A 17,725-nucleotide genomic window follows, 5' to 3' on the forward strand; every position below is an offset into this window, starting at 1 on the left:
CTTCCTCCAAGACCACACCTCCTAATACTGTGTGGGACTTTGGGGACCATTTTCTTTCAGACCACCATAGAGGGAAAGAAGTGAGTTGTTGCAGGCATGCATCAGAACAGCTCATTAATAGACTGGGGATTGCTGTTGTTCAGTGTCCTGGCTGAGACGATGGGGTGCTATTGAACGTCAGCCATCCTCTCAAGTTATCTCCATTCATAATTTCTACTGATGAAGCATTAGACAGGTAAGGTAGAAATCAGATGTAGCAATTAAAAAAAACCCACAGTCTGACATGAAAAATAGTTATATATACATCCCCCAATTTTTTTTGGTTTTGTTTTTAGAGACAGGGTTTCTCTGTGTAACCCCAGCTGTCCTGAGACTCGCTCTATAGACCATACTGGCCCCCAACTCATAGAGATCTACCTGCCTCTGTCTCCTGAGTGCTGGGATTAAAGGTGTGAGCCACCACTGCCTGGCAACTTTTTGTTTTTAAATCTACTTTTATTTTGATTTATGTATATGTGTACGTGAAGGGGTGAGTGTCCATGGAGACCAAGGGAGGGCATCCGATCCCCTGGAGCTGGAGTTACAGGTGGTTGTGAATTGTCAGTCATGGGTGCTGGGAACTGAACTCATATCCTCCGAACGGGTGGCCAGGACTCTTAGCTGTTGAGCTTTCACTCCAGCCCCGTTCTGGAGGCCTCTGTGAAGGATGAAGCACTGACACCGTGATTTGAAATATGAGCCATCACTCAAAAGTTAGATGACAGGACTTTTGGAAAGGTTTGTCCTAAGCAAAGAAACTAAACTCACTTGTTTTCTCTCTACAGGAAAGTGAATTGTTTCTTCAATCTATTCCACAGACTCTGAGACAGCTGATCCAGGCGACTCCAGGCCAATCATTTGACATTTCTTCCAACTGACATTTTTGAAATGATCGATTGCTTTTGTGATTTTTTTTTCTTCTGAGACTCACTCTGCAGTTCCAACTACCTCAGAATTTGTCATATAACCCAGATTGGCCTTTAACTCATAGTGATTCTCCTGCCTCAGCTTCTCAAGTTTGTAGCATAGGCATGAGTCACATTTGGCTAAATCTTTAACATGTTTTTTCTGCTTGCTTGTTTGGTTGGTTGGTTTTGAGGCAGTGTCCTGAATTTACTGTGCAGCCTTGGCTCCCAAGTGCTGGGATTACAGGTGTACACAACCACACTTAGCTCTCTATTTCTCAATTCTTCCCTTTTTAAATATTTTTTGGGCATATGAGTGCTTTTTTTTCTGCATGGGTGTGTAGTACATGCATGTCTGGTGCCCACAAAGGTCAGAAGGCAGCACTGGGTCCCCAGAAATGGAATTACAACCATTTGTGGATGCTGGGGACCAAACCTGAACCCTCTATAAGAGCAACAGATGCTCTTGACCTCTGAGCCATCTCCCTGGACCTTCAGCACTTTCTTGGTGGGGTATAAAGACAGTCTATCTACAATAAAAGTGATACAGCTCCTTGTGTTCATAATAAGAATTTACTCCACGCCTGTGAAAGGCAGAAGTGCCGATGGCTAAGGGAGCGGTATATTCAGGGTGTTGCAAGAGTGAAACCACCCACGGGTGAGAGGCGCCAAAGGCAAGGGGAGGGAGCCGGTTCCCAGGACCAGGTAGACGGAGCCGTTTCGGAAGCCCCCAGCCTTGGGAAAACGACTGGACAGAAGTGCTAGCGGAGTCAGAAGGGGAAGAGGACTCTCAGAGATCGGGGCCAGCCCTTTCCGGGAGCACGAAAGGTCAGACAGATTTCAGAAGACAGCAGATTGGGAAACTCCACTGTGCCTTTCCCAGGAACATGGGACTCAGCTTACAATTACCAGCCCTGCTGAGCCCTCAGAGATAATGTGGGGTGTTTTGGGATTTTTTTGTTTTGTTTTGTTTATTTGGTTGGTTTTTGGAGACAGGGTTTCTCTGTGTAGCCCTGGCTGCCCTGGAACTCCCTCTGTAGACCAGGTTGACTTGAACTCAGAGATCCACCTTCCTCTGCCTCCTGAGTGCTGGGATTAAAGGTGTGAGCCATTACCACCTGACACAATAAGGTAATTTTTTAGATGAGGGGTTGTCTTAGTTAGGTTTCTATTACTGTCAAGAAACACCAAGTTGGGGAGGAAAGGGTTTATCAGGCTTACACTTCAGCATTGATGTTCATCACTGAAAGAAGTCAGGACAGGAACCCAACAAGGCAGGTACCTGGAGGCAGGAGCTGATGCAGAGGCTATGGAGAGGTACTGCTTACTGGCTTGCTTCCCATGGCTTGCTCAGCCTGCTTTCTTATAGAACCCGGGACCAGCAAGCCCAGGGATGGCACCACCCATCATGGGCTGGGCCCTCCCCCATTGATCACCAAATGAGACAACGCCTTACATCTGGATCTCAACAAGGCATTTCCTCAGCTGAGACTCCTCCCTCTCTGATGACTCTAGTTTGTGTCAAGTTGACACACAAAACCAGCCAGTACAGGGGTTTTCTTTTCTTTCTTCTTTTTGATGTCAGGGATTGAATTTGAGGCTTTACATACGCCAAACACACACTCTACCACTGAGTTACACCCCACACCTAACACATTCATTTCTTCTTTTAAGACAAAGTCTCACTAGGTAGTCCTGGCTGAACTTGAACTCACAGAGCTCTGCCCTGGTGTTCAGATTAAAGGCATGCACCACTAAACTTGGCAAAATTTCTTAAAGTCATGTTTGTTTGTTTAATACACACGAGTGCACACATGCACTGGTGTGTGTGTGTGTGTGTGTGAGAGAGAGAGAGACAGAGACAGAGACAGAGAGAGACAGAGAGAGAGGGATAACTTGCAGGAGCTGGTTCCTTCCTTCCGTCCTTCTACTGTGTGGGTCCCAGGGAAGGCACTCAGATCATCAGGCTCGGTGGCAAGCACCTGTGCACTGAGCCATCTGATCCACGTTTGAAGCATTTAAGAACTGTCTTACAAGTCTCCATTTACCTATTGTTTATTGCCAGACAGTCTGAGTGATCTGCCCGGAATGTTTTTAGATGATCTTTCCTTATTTGCCTATGACAAATGAACACTTCTCCATTTCTCGATAGTTGCTATTTCCCAGTTTTCTTTTGCTAGTTTGGGAACTTGACAGTTTATTGACAAAAGTATTAAAGGCTTTAAAAGGTAGACAGCAAGCCCTCTACAACCCAGGCCTGGTTCTGCTTGACATCACCTTGGGTGACTGGCAGCTGGCTGGTCCTGGGTTCCGGGGTGGGACTGTGGTTGCTCAGTATGGTTTTCCATTGCATAGAGCAAGAGTGCTCACTAGAAATGCTCTGCTGCTACTGATGGGCGATGGTTTTTCCCCCACATTCACAGTTTCCCCAAGACCACGGGTGACTTTTTTTGTAAATGCATGTGTCACGAGTGAGACTGAGATGGGGTGGCACTGACTCTAGGAAGCAGAATCAGGGCCCCTGAGCTGTCTTCCACATCTTTGCTCTCTGCAGTCTCACCGACCTTGCTGATGTCCTTGATGTCCCCACCACTATCTTCAGCAGCCAGCCCTTCTCACAACAAGCCTCTCTCTGAGCTCGGAAGCACATTGTCTTTGCTCTCAGTCTTGTTCTCCCTGGCCGCCAGCACCATGTGCGTGGCCTTTTCTGTAACGTGCAGTCTTCCCACCAACTGCCTGGGCCTTGCAGAGCTGTCTGAGCCCCCCAAATAACACACAGGATGCTATATTAATTATAAAGCTGTTGGCCGTTTGCTTGGTTTCTTATTGGCTAGCTCTGATTTGACTATTAACCCATAATGACTAATATATATTTTATAAGAACTTATCTTTTTGAGGATGCACTCCTGAGAGCCCATTGCTCCCGGGAGATCACATGATGAGAGCTCTCCTCACTACAATTCCCAGAATCCTCCTAGACTCCTAGTCCCACCTATCTTGTTTCCCTATTGGCCAACAGTGCTTTATTCAAACTGATCAGACTCATATTTACAGAATGATGTCTCCTAACACTTTTCCCTTCAGCTCCAGGTACCACCCCAAGTGTCACCTGGAGTCCCAGGATAGGCTGGTGGAAAGAGACAGAGCCTGAGTCATCAGACATGAGGTAGGAGGAGGGAGGCCCCCTGTGTGAAGTTCTGTTTCATTACATATGCATCTTCCCCTCATTACATATCTTTGCCATCTGCATAGGGCTCCACTTCACTGATCTGAAAGTGGAGGGTATTTGAATATCGACGCAGGGTGGCTTGGTTACTCTTCCTGACATGCAGGAAGACATATTTGACACTGAAGTCTTCTATCAGAGCTCGGTCCATCAGCTTTGGAGCTGGGCCAAGGCACTGGTGCGAATGCATCTCAGCCACTGAGGTGCTATGTCCTCTAGCCAAGCACGTCATCTAAGTCTTCTTCATTTTGGCCAGGGTGTGCCCCACCGTCTTCCCATCCTCATCCTCAGCCATGGAAGAGAGCTGGGTCCAGGAGAGGCCATGGAGAGGCATGATGGAAAAGTACTGCATCGGGCAGTTCTTGGGCAGGCAGAGGAGTTTGCAGGGCTGTATGGTCATGGGCCCACAGGCTTAGCCCTGGGCATGCTAATCAGCACACCAGACCCTGCACCCTCAGGAGTGGGGTAGGGTTGTGAATGCACCCTCAGCAGGCACTCAGGGGTGGGGATGACGGAGGTGGGGGCTGGGACTGAGTCGATTTTTAAAATCTCGTCTGCCCGGGGTTGTTTTGTTATGAATATGAAGAGTGTTGTAGGGAAGCTGGTGATCTTGAACACCCCATTTTCCATCTATTCTAATCTTTTTGTTTGTAGGGAAGAGGCGGTGAGACAGTCTCACGATGCAGACTCTGGCTATCCTGAAACTCTATGTAGACCAGGTTGGCCTCTAAAAATACTACCATTGGGCCATAAAGCACATATCATAATTTGAACAAGTCAGGGGTTTTTAATATATTAACAAACTTGTACTGCCACCATTGTCACTTAAAGTTAAACCAACCTTACCATCCCTGGAAGAAGCCCAATCCCTCACTCTCCTCTACCCCCAGTCCCTGGAAACCATTAGTCTAGTTTCCTATAGTTTGAAGGATATATATCAAGAACCATTGGATTAGAACTTTGTGATTGTGGAGAGTTGGAATACTGCAAATCTAGAGCCAAATCATCCTGGCTGTATCACAAATAATATAAACCCAGAGACAGATATTGGGGTTCAAGCTGAAGATCAGAGAAGCAAAATGGCCAGTCACTAGAGAGCTATAACCTCCACCAATGCTCAGACAGAAGGGGTGATCCTGTCTTCAGATTGCATCTCCAAACTGCACTGCTCCTCACTAAATCTCAGACCGATCGATGCTGAGACTGCATGGAGCTCCTTATATTCTCTCTAGTGCTGGGATAAAAGGTGTGAGCTCTGTTTCTCTTTTAGACTGATTCACTCTCAGGTACCTAGCATGGCCTTGAACTCACAGAGATCCATCTGCCTCTGTCTCCTGAGTCCTGGGATTAAAGGTATAGCCACCACTGCCTGGACTATATGGCTATAGCTAGTTTTGCATTCTGATCCCCAGGTGAACTTTATTAGATCATAAACAATGTATCACCACACTGGCTATCTTCTGTTCCCTTAATAGCTATTCCTTGCCCTCTTCTGTGTGTGACCTAGCACCCTTATGCCTATCAAGCAACACCTTTCAGAGTGTGTCAACTCAGTACGGCAGTAGCTTCCACCAATCAAAGGAAAAGAAAAAAAGAAAGAAAAGAAAACCAAAGACTGTCATTAGGTAGCCTCTGAGACCTATGAAGTTTTTCCTGTTTGATGTAACCCACTGGTCTGATTTCTCCACGAATGCATTTGAAAGAAAATGCTTTGATTATAACTCCCTCTGTCCATGTTATTTGGGGAAACCTGCATGCACTTTCCCCAGCTAGACCTAGCCTATTTTCGGGCTGTTTGAGGTGACAGCTGTATTTTGCATCTACAACCTAGACATCTGACACTCACACCCTTCTGCTGGGACAGTTTTCATGATGGTTTGAAAGAAAATGGCCCTCAAAGGGAGTGGCACTATTAGGAGGTGTGGTCTTGTTGGAGGAAGTGTGTCACTGTTGGGGAGGGCTTTGAGGTCTCTTTTGCTCAAGCTTCCATTGTGTAACAGCTGACTTCCTGCTGTCTTCTGGTCAAGATGTAACACTCTCAGCTCCAGCACCGTATTTGCCTGCATTCTGCCATGCTCTCCATCATGATGATAATGCACTGAGCCTCTGAATCTGTAAGTGAGCTACCCCAATTACATGTTTTCTCTATAAGAGTTGCCCGGTCCTGGTGTCTCTTCACAGCAATAAAAGCCTTAACTCAGACAGTTTCCAAATTACAATGCTTCCAAATTTGATTTGTCCATTCTGTATGGTGCAAAAGAAATAAGCATTCAAGCATACAACAGAGCCATACTTCAGATTCTGAACTAGCTAGCAACATATAGTTTTAGTCCCTCCTACTTTTCTGGGCTCTGGAGGTGAGCACAGCTTCCCGTCAATCTTGCTACTACACAGGAAAGTGACAGACTCTATAATATGTTGTAGCACTAAGCCTAGGGTGCTTGGTAAGCTGAGCGTTTTGGTTACATTTCAACTGGTGAGACTTCCTACTGTGCTGGCTGGATTTTTTTTTTTTTTTGTCAACTTAATATAAGCTAGAGTCATCTGAGAGAAAGGAAACTCAGTTAAGGAAATGCCTCAATTTCCTTAGTGATACATGCCTTTGTCTCAGTACTTAGGAGGCAGAGGCAGGTGGATCTCCATGAGTTCCAGGACAGATACACAGTGAGACCCTGTTCCAAAAAAACAAAAACAAAGAAAAAAGAAAAAAGAAAAGAAAATGCCTCAATAAGATAAGGGTATAGGCGGACGTGTAGGGCCTTTTCTTAATTGTATTGATTGATGGAGGAGAGCCCAACCATTAAGGGTGAGGTCAACCCTGGGAAGTTGGTCCTGGTTTCTATTTAAAAAAAAAAGGCAGGCCGAGCAAGCCATGAGCAGCATGCTTGCTCCATGGCCTCTGCATCGGCTCCTCCCCTGTTTGGGTTCCTGTCCTGACTTCCTTCAGTGAGGGACTGTGATGCGGCGACTCAAACAAACCCTTTCCTCTCTGAGTTGGTTATGGTCATATACTCCATCGCAGAAACATGAACCATAGCTAAGCCACATGCCTAGGATGCAGCAATGGGTCATTTCTAGAAGCACCGTGATCTCTCTGCGTAGGTGGGAAAAAAGGCTGAGCTACACAGTGTGATAGAGACCCATATGGCTTCAGGACCCGCACATACACTAACAGCTGTCACAGAGAAAAGCTCTGGTCGTCCAGCTGAGGCCTTTGCTCCTGGCTGCCTCCTGAAGTGAAGGTGGTCCTCTCGGTGATGCAAGAGAGAACGCCACTTTTCCCGACATTGTGTTTGCCTTGCTAGCAATGATGTGGGACAATTCGGGAGGTCTCATGCCAAACAATCACACTGAATTTTAACTCACCTGAGACAGAATTGGATGGGAACAAGAGGACATGACTCTAACTAACTACTGAAAATTGGGTCAGTGGGACAGTAATATGAGTAGGACCCTATATATACATAGATGAGATAGAGCCCAGAAAAATGGAAGCAGCTGATACATCCACAGGCCTAACCTGTATTTATTACTGTTATTTAGTGTCTGGATATGTAGTACAAGTACAGAGGAAAAGGTAATGGGAGTAGTAAATCTTGATGCTTTCCCAGAAAGATACATAGATCTTGGTGCGGTTAGTACCTCGGGAGAAGACATGTGATCTGTGTTCTAATGACATACATAAATAGCACTGAAAGATGTTAATATTTTACACAGGAAAATCAATAACTCCCCGCTGAGAGCATCTGATTGCTATTATGTTTCATTATAGTGTATTTAAAGCCTCTAAGCATCAAGTGGGATTGGCTAGAATGGTGCCAGCCACTGGGCATGGAGTGGTGAAAAAAGGAAGGGCGAAATAAGAGATAAAAATAGAAAGGGCCATGTGTGTGCCTGGAATCAGAGGGCTTTGGGAAGGATGAAATGTGCCTGGACCAGCCAGGCACAAGCTCAGCCTGCTTGTCCGTGGCCTGCCAGCCTCTCCAACAGGCTCCTGCCATCTAGTCTGAGATGCTGCTGCAAGTGATCTGGGTTCTACCTGCCAAAGGTGGCTGTCAACAGAGCTGCCCAAGGTAGGGCCAGATCTTAGCATCTAAGCAGAAGTAAAGTCACCTGATCCTGTATAAGTCATGTTGCCTCGCAGCCAGGCCCTTCTTCCATGACAATCAGGAACTAATCTCATACCACTCCCAGCATCCTCCCGAAGAAAGCAGGACCCAGGACAGGAGCTGTTTCCTGCTGGCTGGCTGCCAGTGTTCTTAGCACCCCCATTCCTTCCTATCATTCCTCATTGCCCAGGAGATGAAAAACAGAAGCTGTGGGAAGCCATCCTTTCAGACTGAGTTCTTTTTTTTTGTTTTGTTTTGTTTTTACTTATTATTTTAATGACTGATCCACCTGAGGCCACCGGCAGCCCACTATGTACAGACATGAGGGAAGCTTTATTTCTTGGTCTCTTCCTCCTTGGACAGAGTCTTGATGATCTCCTCCTTCTTGGCCTGGAGGCGCTCCTCCCTGCGCTTTCGTGCTTCCTTGGTCTTAGACCTGCGAGCCTCAGCCTGGTCAGCCAGGAGCTTCTTGCGGGCCTTGTCTGCTTTCAGCTTGTGGATGTGCTCCATGAGAATCCGCTTGTTTTTGAAGACATTCCCTTTGACCTTCAGGTATAGGCTGTGGTACATATGGTGGTCAATCTTCTTGGATTCACGGTATCTCCTGAGAAGTCGACGCAGGATCCGCATCCTTCGCATCCAGGTCACCTTCTCGGGCATTCTGGCATTGGCAGTACCCTTCCTATGCCTATGCCCATATGCCTGCCCTTCCTGCGAGCCAAAGTGTTTTTCCGGCATTGGGCCCGGGAATGGACAGTCACGGGCTTCCGAATGATCAGCCCATCTTTAATCAGCTTTCGTATCTGCTGACGGGAGTTGGCATTGGCTATTTCATTGGTCTCATTGGGGTCCAGCCAGACCTTCTTTTTACCACAGCGGAGGACACTAGAGGCAAGCCTCTTCTGTAGCCTGAGCATACTCATGGCTGCGGACGCAGCTGCGAAAGGAAAGAGCTCAGACTGAGTTCTTGTGCTGAGCCCCATCATGTCAGAACAAACCAACATGGAGCTACTGTGCTAACTGCCACCTCATCAAACTGGACTGTCAAGGGAGCAGGTCCCCAAATAGATCAGTTTTCCTGAAAAGTTTCTACACAGCAAAGGACACCATCATTTGGACAAAGCAGTAAACTACAGCATGGGAAATTATTTTTATCAACTACACATCTGATGGAGCAGTGGTTCTCAACCTGTGGGCACAACCCCCTTTGGGTGTCACATATCAGATATCCTGTATATCAGATACTTACAGTTCATTACTGTTAATGAAGTAGCAATGAAATAATTTTATGATTGGGGACCCCCAAAACACGAGGAACTATATTAAAGGGTTGCAGCATTAGGAAGGCTGAGAATCGCTAGGCTAATAACCAAAATATATAAAGAACTAAAAAAAATGGACATTAAGAAAACAAATAGCCCAATGAGGTATAGATACAAACAGAGAATTCTCAAAAGAGGAAACTCAAATGGCTGAGAAACACTTAAAGAAATGTTCAACGTTCTTACTCATCAGGGAAATGCAATTCAAAACTACTCTGAGATTTCATCTTACACCAGTCAGAATGGGTATGATCAATAAAACAGATGACAGCCCATAATGACAAGAGTGTGGAGTAAGGGGAACACTCATCCATTGCCAGTAGTGGCACAAGCCTGTATAATCGTAATGGAAATCAGTGTAGTGGTTCCTCAAGAAGAGGGGAATAAATCTACCTCAATATATCCAGCCACACTGCTCCTGGTATCCAGCTATATAGCCAACTACAGAAACACTTGATCAACTATGTTCATTGCTGATCTATTGATAATAGCCAGACATTGGAAACAACCTAGATGTCTGTCAACAGACGAATGGATAAAGAAAGTATGGTATATTTTTACAATGAACTGTTTAAAAAGTGAAATCATGGGACTCACAGATAAATGGAGGGAACTAGGCCAAAAAAAGAAAGAAAAAGAAAAAGAAACCAATCCTGAGTGAGGTAACTCAGACCCAGAAAGACAAATATAGTATGTATTTACTTATATGTGGGTATTAGCTATTAAGTCATTGATAGGCTAATGATAATCTATATAACCACATAGATTAGGTAGAGAGTAAAGGACAAGTGGGGAGGGATGGATCCCCTTAACAGGGAAAGAGAACAGATAGTTAAGAATGGAGGAGGGGGCACTGAGCTGAAATGGGAGGATCAGACAGGGAAGAGGAGTCTGAGGGGGGAACAAGGAAGAAAACATGGGGAGGAACAGATAAAGACAACTAAGGGTCATTTGGAGCCCTAATACAGCAGAAGCTTTCTTTTTTTTAAGATTTATTTATTTCTTATTATGCATATAGTGTTCTGTCTACATGTATGCTTGCATGGCAGAAGAGGGCACCAGCTCTCATTAGATGGTTGTGGTTGCTGAGACTTGAACTCAGGACCTTTGGAAGAACAGCCAGTGCTCTTAACATCTGAGCCACCTCTCCAGCCCCTATAGTAGAAGTTTTCTATGAGATATACATATATAAAAGAGATCTAAATGAAATTGCCAGATAATGGGAGATACAAAGCCCTATCTGGACAACTCACCAATGACATCTCATCAAATGAAGTTCCCAGTACTGGGAATGGGTTACATATAATCAAGCTGTTGGCCAAAGGGGTCTCATGGGAACCCCCAAACAACCCAGGCTATTGCCAATACTCTCTATAAACTAATATAAGGTCCTATTGCTGAAGACAACAACTACACAGTTCATTGAACACAAAGAGCTGGTGCCTACCTAAAGCCTTCACCCCTAAGGACTGGTGTTCATGGTACTATCAGGTACTCTTCATGCTGCCAAAGGAAAAAGGCAAACACCAACCCAGCTCCAAACGCTTTGACGCTTGGGAGTGGTCTGCCTGCAAGCTATGCCGGTGCAGTAGTGACCCAAAGCTTGTGGAAGTCACCAGCCACTATCCCAATAGATTTTGAAGCCAGCCCATGAGATGGAACCCTATACCCAATGCTGCTTGGGTGACCGAGAACCTGATAGGCCAGGGACCTAGGGGAAATCCAAACGCTCCTGTTCCACTAAAGGGACATAGCAATAAAATGATTCCTAATGACATTCTTCTGTACGCACAGATCATGCCTTGCTCAGCCATCATCAGAGAAGCAGCAGATGGGAACCAATATAGAGACCGACAACCAGACAATATTCAGAGAGTGAGAGACCTTGGAACATTCATCCCCAAAAGGAACATCTCCATCAAATCCCTCCTCTCAGGGACCAGGAAACTATGGAAGAGAGGGCAGACAGAGTGTAAGAGCCAGAGGAGATGGAGGACACCAAGGCATCAAGACCTTCTGGACACCACAGGGCTGGCACAAGTATGAACTCACAGAGACTGTGGCAGCATGCTCAGGGCCCGCACCAGATGGGATCCCAAAGCTGAAAGGTGAAGTGTGCACACACACCCCACCCCTAACCCAGAGGCTGTCCCCGATTGATGGCCCCTTGCAAAGGAGGCCCATGCTGAGTGAAGGAGGAAGTATGTGGGGGGGTGGCCTTTTATGATTGGGAAAATCCAGGGCCTCTTGGGTTTCCCTTTCAGGAATATTCTCCCTCTCTTTGGTTATAGGGAGTCCAAAGAGATGGCCACTCAGGCACAGTTTATCACCAACTGAAAGTCTTGATCTCAGCAGGCTGGGACCACACTGGGGTTTGGAACCCAAGTATAGTGCCAAGCATTTAGGGAAAAGGATTTTAAAGGTAAGCACTACATCCTGGTATTTCACTTCGCAGCTACAGGAGAAGTTTTGCACAAGCAAGTTGTTTAACAGAAGCTAAAAGTTAGCTGGGGCATCTTGACCGTGCGTTCTTAAACTAGAGCTGAGTAATTTGTTTACAAGATTCTCCACCATGGAGATCAAATTCTAGTTAAATCATTTGTTAGTTTGTTGTTGTTGTTGTTGTTGAGGCAAAACAACACTATGTAGCCAGTGTTATGATAAAGCCCATGGGGAACCTTGGCAGATTCCATGGCAGGCAAAGGTGACCAAGGCAGAGGGACAAACATGCCAGGCAGACAGAGTTTAAGTGAGAAGTTTTATTAGAAAGGGGAGGGAAGGGAGAGGAAAGAGAAAAGAGGTGAAGAGATACAGAGAGACGACGACAGAAGAGGGAGACAGGAAAAGTCCTGACAACTCCGGGGAACAGCAGGAAAGAGAGCGTAAGTGGGAGGAGGTCTTTCTTTTAAAGGGGTCCTTTGCACCTGTGTGCAAACCATGCAACCATGGAACCCTGGGCTGACCAGGGTACTGCCTGAGTGCATTCTGCCAGGTGGCAGGGGCAGGCCAGCATAATGCCTGAATCCTTACAGTCAGCCTGGCCTCAAACTCTTTTCCTGCCTCAACCTCCTGAGTGCTGAGATTAAGCTGGGCACTCGGAGTGTTTTGTTAATGTTGTTAAGACAAAAGATGGTCTTTTAAAATCCAGATTGTTGGGGTCTGAATTAAGGGTGTGATGAATCTGTAACACGGGCATGGGAACATCCCATGTCGATATTTCTTAAGAAGGGAATTTGGAATGCCAACAGATGTGGGGAGGACCTCACGAAGGCCTGTGACCTTTCTCGGTTCCCAGGGAATAGTTAGGGTAAATGAAATTCCTCAAGTGTTTTTCTGGAGACAACACTGCTGTGCTTTATATAGCCTTGGGCGTGCTGGACTGTGTGTGAAGCAGGCTTCTCAGCTGAACTGCACACTCCTAACTCTGTTATCAAACACGGTGTGATAACACAAACGAGCCTCGTCATGCACACTGCACTAAGTGATCCCCGCTGACTTGAGTCCCCTGAGTCCCCTGGTTCAGTTCTTCCAGCATTAATCAGGAGAGACTTAGCCAACCTCTCCCACCAAAATTGTGAGTTCACTAATTTTCATCCTTTTTAATTAGTTAATTTTGAGACAGGGACTCACTGTGTAGCCTTGCCTGGCATAACACTTGCCATGTAAAAAGAGCAGGTTGGCCTTAAACTCCCAGAGCTCTGAGTGCTGGGATTAAAGGTGTGTTCCACAATGCCTGGCATAGCTTTACATTTTAAAAGTTTTCATATTCGTAAATGGTACCAGAAAGACCAATGTGACAGAGGCTCCCAAGTCATGGTGTTCTGAGCTTTGGGAGGGTCTTGTCAACCCAGGCTCCTAAGTAAATATGGAATTAGACAGCTCACAGAAGAGAAGGAGCTAGGGAGTAAGAGGAGCTGGAGGGGACACAGTCAAGAGAACATACTTGTCATTCTACTCCTGGTTCTCACCTGGAGACACTTCCCATTGTTTATATTTTTACGCCTAAAATGTTTAAGGGAAGGGATTGGGCGGGACTAAACTTCATTCAAAAACATTTCCTGCATTCCAGCTTCGAGGGTAGGATGTGGGGGTTGGTATTTGCACGCTGGAAGTAGCCACATAGTCATCAGTGGCCGTTGATATTTTGTGTTTGCCCAATTTCAAAATAAACGAAAGGGAGATAACGGATTTGCCGTTGGCTAGGGTTAGGCTTTGAGGACCAGGTTGGTGACAGCGTACCAGTGTCTATTGCCATCTAGTGGTGAGAACGTGCACAGGCTTTGAAAGCACCAGCTTCCACTGCCCCACACCTCCATTCTGACATAACAATCTTGGGGCGCGTTCTCCAATAAGCTCCTCGGGTGATTCCAACTCCAAGCTCTGAGAACCACCACCCTAAGACGAGCCAGTGCAGTGACACCCTGAGTTGCGGTCATGGGTCACTCATTCATCTCCACTCTGCAGCCGTTTGCTGGACATGGAGGGTTTTCCAGAACACTTCCAAATGCAAAGGAAACAACGTAACCAAGACACACAAGAACCCTGTTCTCATGTAACAGTCTATTCAGAGGGGGGCGGGGGAATGAGTCAATAAATTAAAAGGCTGCCTTCAAACAAGGATCCATAGTAGTCAAAGAGTTCAACTGGGCAGTGCTGCGTGCCTAACCCTGCTAGACTCCTAGGAGGACACTGCATCCTGTCATCTCACCTCAGGGAAGGAACTGATGGCTAGAGACCACGTGACCAAGAAGAGTCAGGCGGCTAATGGCATCGGCTGCAGCAGCCCTCAGGCTTCAATCTTCTTGCCCCCCCTCCCCCCCCCCAGATTTGGAGGAGGGGATGGAGGGAGACAGAGAGGGAGGGAGACTTTAAACCCCTGAGGTCTGGGTGGTCTTGCTAAGCTGAGATGGTGCAGTTACAAGCCCTTGTCCAACTTTCTGCCGTTCACACATATTTAGTCAACTGCAGTTAGAAAATATTAAGAGGACAACTCTCGAAATTATTAAAGTGTTTTAAATTGCTTAACGTGCTAAACCGTGTGATGAAATCTCCTCCGAGTCTGCTTTCCTGCCCTGGTTGTGTGTATTAACTTTCCTATCACTGTGACAAAATGTCTGAGATAATCAGCTTACAAGGAGGGAAAGTGTATCTTGGTTCAAGGTTTCAGAGGCTGCTAGTCTGCGGTCATCTGTCCCTGTTGCCTTAGGACTTTGATGGCTCAATACATCCTGTTGAAAGCACATAACAGAGGAGGCCTGCTTCCCTTGTGGCAGAGGAATAGGGGCTCCCCAATATCCTCTTCATGGGTCCATCCAGTAATCTAACTTCCTTCTCAGTATATTTCCCACCACTTGTCACACCACAGCACAGGCTGGGGACCAATGATTCAACACAGGCGTCTCTGGGTGCTAGGACTGAAGGTGTGCTCCACCAAAAGCTGCAAAGTCCCAACTGCAGTGACAGGCTCTTAGAAGGAAAACAGCATTCGGTTTCATTCGCAGGAAGGGGGAGGGGTGTTTTCCAACACAGCCCCTGTGATGATGGAAAACACGTACTCTGAGACCTAGCCATTCCCAGAGGCGCTGATGAGCACTGGTCCTTCCCACACTGTATTTTGAGTCCAGGCTGTCATTTTACAGCAACCATCTTCCACACAGGAATAAACACCCCTGAAGAGCAACAGCTTTTCTTTGTTTTAGTCTTATATCATTCTAAAGCTATAATTTTTATGCATCATGCAAAATTACGCTTATATCAAAATATTTTACTGATGTGATATATCTTTGTAAACTCCCAGTAAACACTGATTTATCAGAAAATATTTTAAGAATTTCCCAGAAACTTATTTTTTGACATCTAGATTTATACAAATATATATATGATTTGTAGATACATGCAATTTTCTAGTTTTATTTGTATATAATATCCATTGACAAAAACTCTCTTTCTTTTTCTTTTTTTAAAAAAGAAACATAGCTTAGCTTACTATGTAGCCCTAGCTAGCCTGAAATTCATATGTAGACCAGGCTGGCCTCACAGAGATCTGCCTGCTTCTGCCTCCTCTAAGTGCTGGGACCAAAAACCCCTTATAAACATGTGTAGATCAGCCTCACCTCTCAGATGATTCTTGGTTCTGTCAAATGAACAGTTAAAGTTAACTGAAGGGAGCAGGCAAAAGCACCTTGGCTATTTTGACTTCCGACTCCATTTTACCTGTAGGTGAAATAAAGTTCAGGTTTTCAAGCCCTAGGGGAGCTGAGAACTTTCCAATGGCTGACCAACCTCCTCCCTAAACCATAGAAATGGTTGTTATGCGTCTTTGGTTCTCTAGAAACAATGTGGTTGTTCCTAACAACAGGAGGAACAAATGAATCTGATTGGTTGCACTGAAAGACTTGCATTGTATGTAGGTTGACAATGACAGAACACACAAGGAAAGTCCCTAGTCTTTGATTCCTGATTGGTGAAAATTGTAATTGTAACTTGGCAACAACTGTTTGTGATTTTTGTGCCTATAATCCCCACTTCTGCCCCTGCTTGGGGCTGCCGGGAGAAGCAAAGCTCCTGAGTCCTCGTCCTGCAGCCCCGATTGATCAGTGACCGCTTATGTGGTAAACTATTAAAATCTTTGGAACCTGTAAGTGTTGTCCCTCTCCTTCCTTGTGGTTCATAAAGGACTGGGTGTAACACTAACCAGGACAGGTGACAAGAGCACAGCCTCCAAAGCTACACAGAGAAACCCTGTTTCAAAAACAAACAATCAAAAAGATGTAGTTATTTCCCCAGGAACTGACGTTAACAGATAGACTTGAACCTGGGTCCTCTTGAAGTCCAACCAATGTTCTTAAATGTTGAGCCATCTCTCTGGCTCTCACTAAGTCATTTTGTTTTAAACCTAAAATATAACACATGTTCATTTAGAAGTCAGATAAAGGGGGAGAGAAAGCAAGCATCCACTTAAAGGCTATCACTGCTTGTAACCTGAAGTGCGTATGCGTGTGTACATATTGTTGATGGGAACATTTCAACCTGTTGAGAACAAAGGGCTCATCCTTCTAGGACTAGGCAGGATTGCAATCCAGAAAAACACGAAACCGAGGGGAACCTAAATAGACACTTTAGCTTCATTTGATTTTGTTGTTGTTGTTGTTTTTTTTTTTTTTCGAGACAGGGTTTCTCTGTGACTTTGGAAGCTTTCCTGGAACTCACTCTGTAGACCAGGCTGGCCTTGAACTCAGAGATCTGCCCGCCTCTGCCTCGAGAGTGCTGGGATTAAAGGCATGTGCCACCACCGCCTGGCTCATTTGATTTTTTTTTAAGTCAGTGTTATATAATAAATCACGTGGGGGACCTTGGTGGATTCCACGGCAAGCTAGGGACAAACATGCCAGGCAGACAGAGCTTAAGTGAGAAGTTTTATTAGAAAAGGAAAGGAGGGGGAAGGAAAGAGAAAAGAGATAAAGAGACTCAGAGACAGAGAGAGGACAGAAGAGAAGAGGGAGACAGGAACAGTGGGAAAGAGAGAGGAAGTGGGTGGGTTTTCCTCTTAAAGGGAAGGCTGTAGTTATGTAGCAGTCATGGGACCCTGGGCTGACCAGGGTACTGCCTGAGTGTATTCTACCAGGTGACAGGCCAGCATAATGCCTGAGTCCTTACATTAGGGTCTCATGTAGTCCAGTGTGGATTCAAAATCACTAAGTGGCCAAGATGCCTTTGAATCTCTGATGCTGCTATTTCTACCTCCCTGGTGCCACTATGCTTAGTTTGTGTGGCGTTGAACATTGGGCCCAGCCAGGGTCTTCACATATGCTAAGCAAGCATGCCCAGCCCTTCGTTTGGATTTACTTTCTTACCTTCATCACCAACATCAGAGGTCAGGTAAGTCCAGGGAGTTCCCATTCCCCTTGCTGTGGTAACAGCTCAAAGTTGCAGTCATTATAGTAATGATTGTGTAAGCTGCCTTTCACGACCTCGGTGGCTAGGTGGTTGTTTTTTTCATCTCAAATGAGTCCATCCATCCTTCACCTGGGCCTTCACAGGAGCTCAGTCTGTGATCTTTCAAGGTTAGAGAGTGAAGAACTCCATCCTCAGAGCACACCAATGCTGCCGGCTTCTGAACATGTA

The 17,725-nt window shown here is 45.8% G+C and overlaps 1 pseudogene; it reads right to left on the reverse strand.

Moving 5' to 3' along the window:
• Positions 1–8,510: 8,510 nt before the first annotated feature.
• Positions 8,511–16,316, reverse strand: LOC121133259 (annotated as a pseudogene).
• Between the last annotated feature and the right edge of the window lie 1,409 nt (positions 16,317–17,725).

This window comes from Mesocricetus auratus, unplaced genomic scaffold, assembly GCF_017639785.1.
Source record: "Mesocricetus auratus isolate SY011 unplaced genomic scaffold, BCM_Maur_2.0 Super-Scaffold_100021, whole genome shotgun sequence".
In the NCBI taxonomy this organism is placed as follows: Eukaryota; Metazoa; Chordata; class Mammalia; order Rodentia; family Cricetidae; genus Mesocricetus; species Mesocricetus auratus.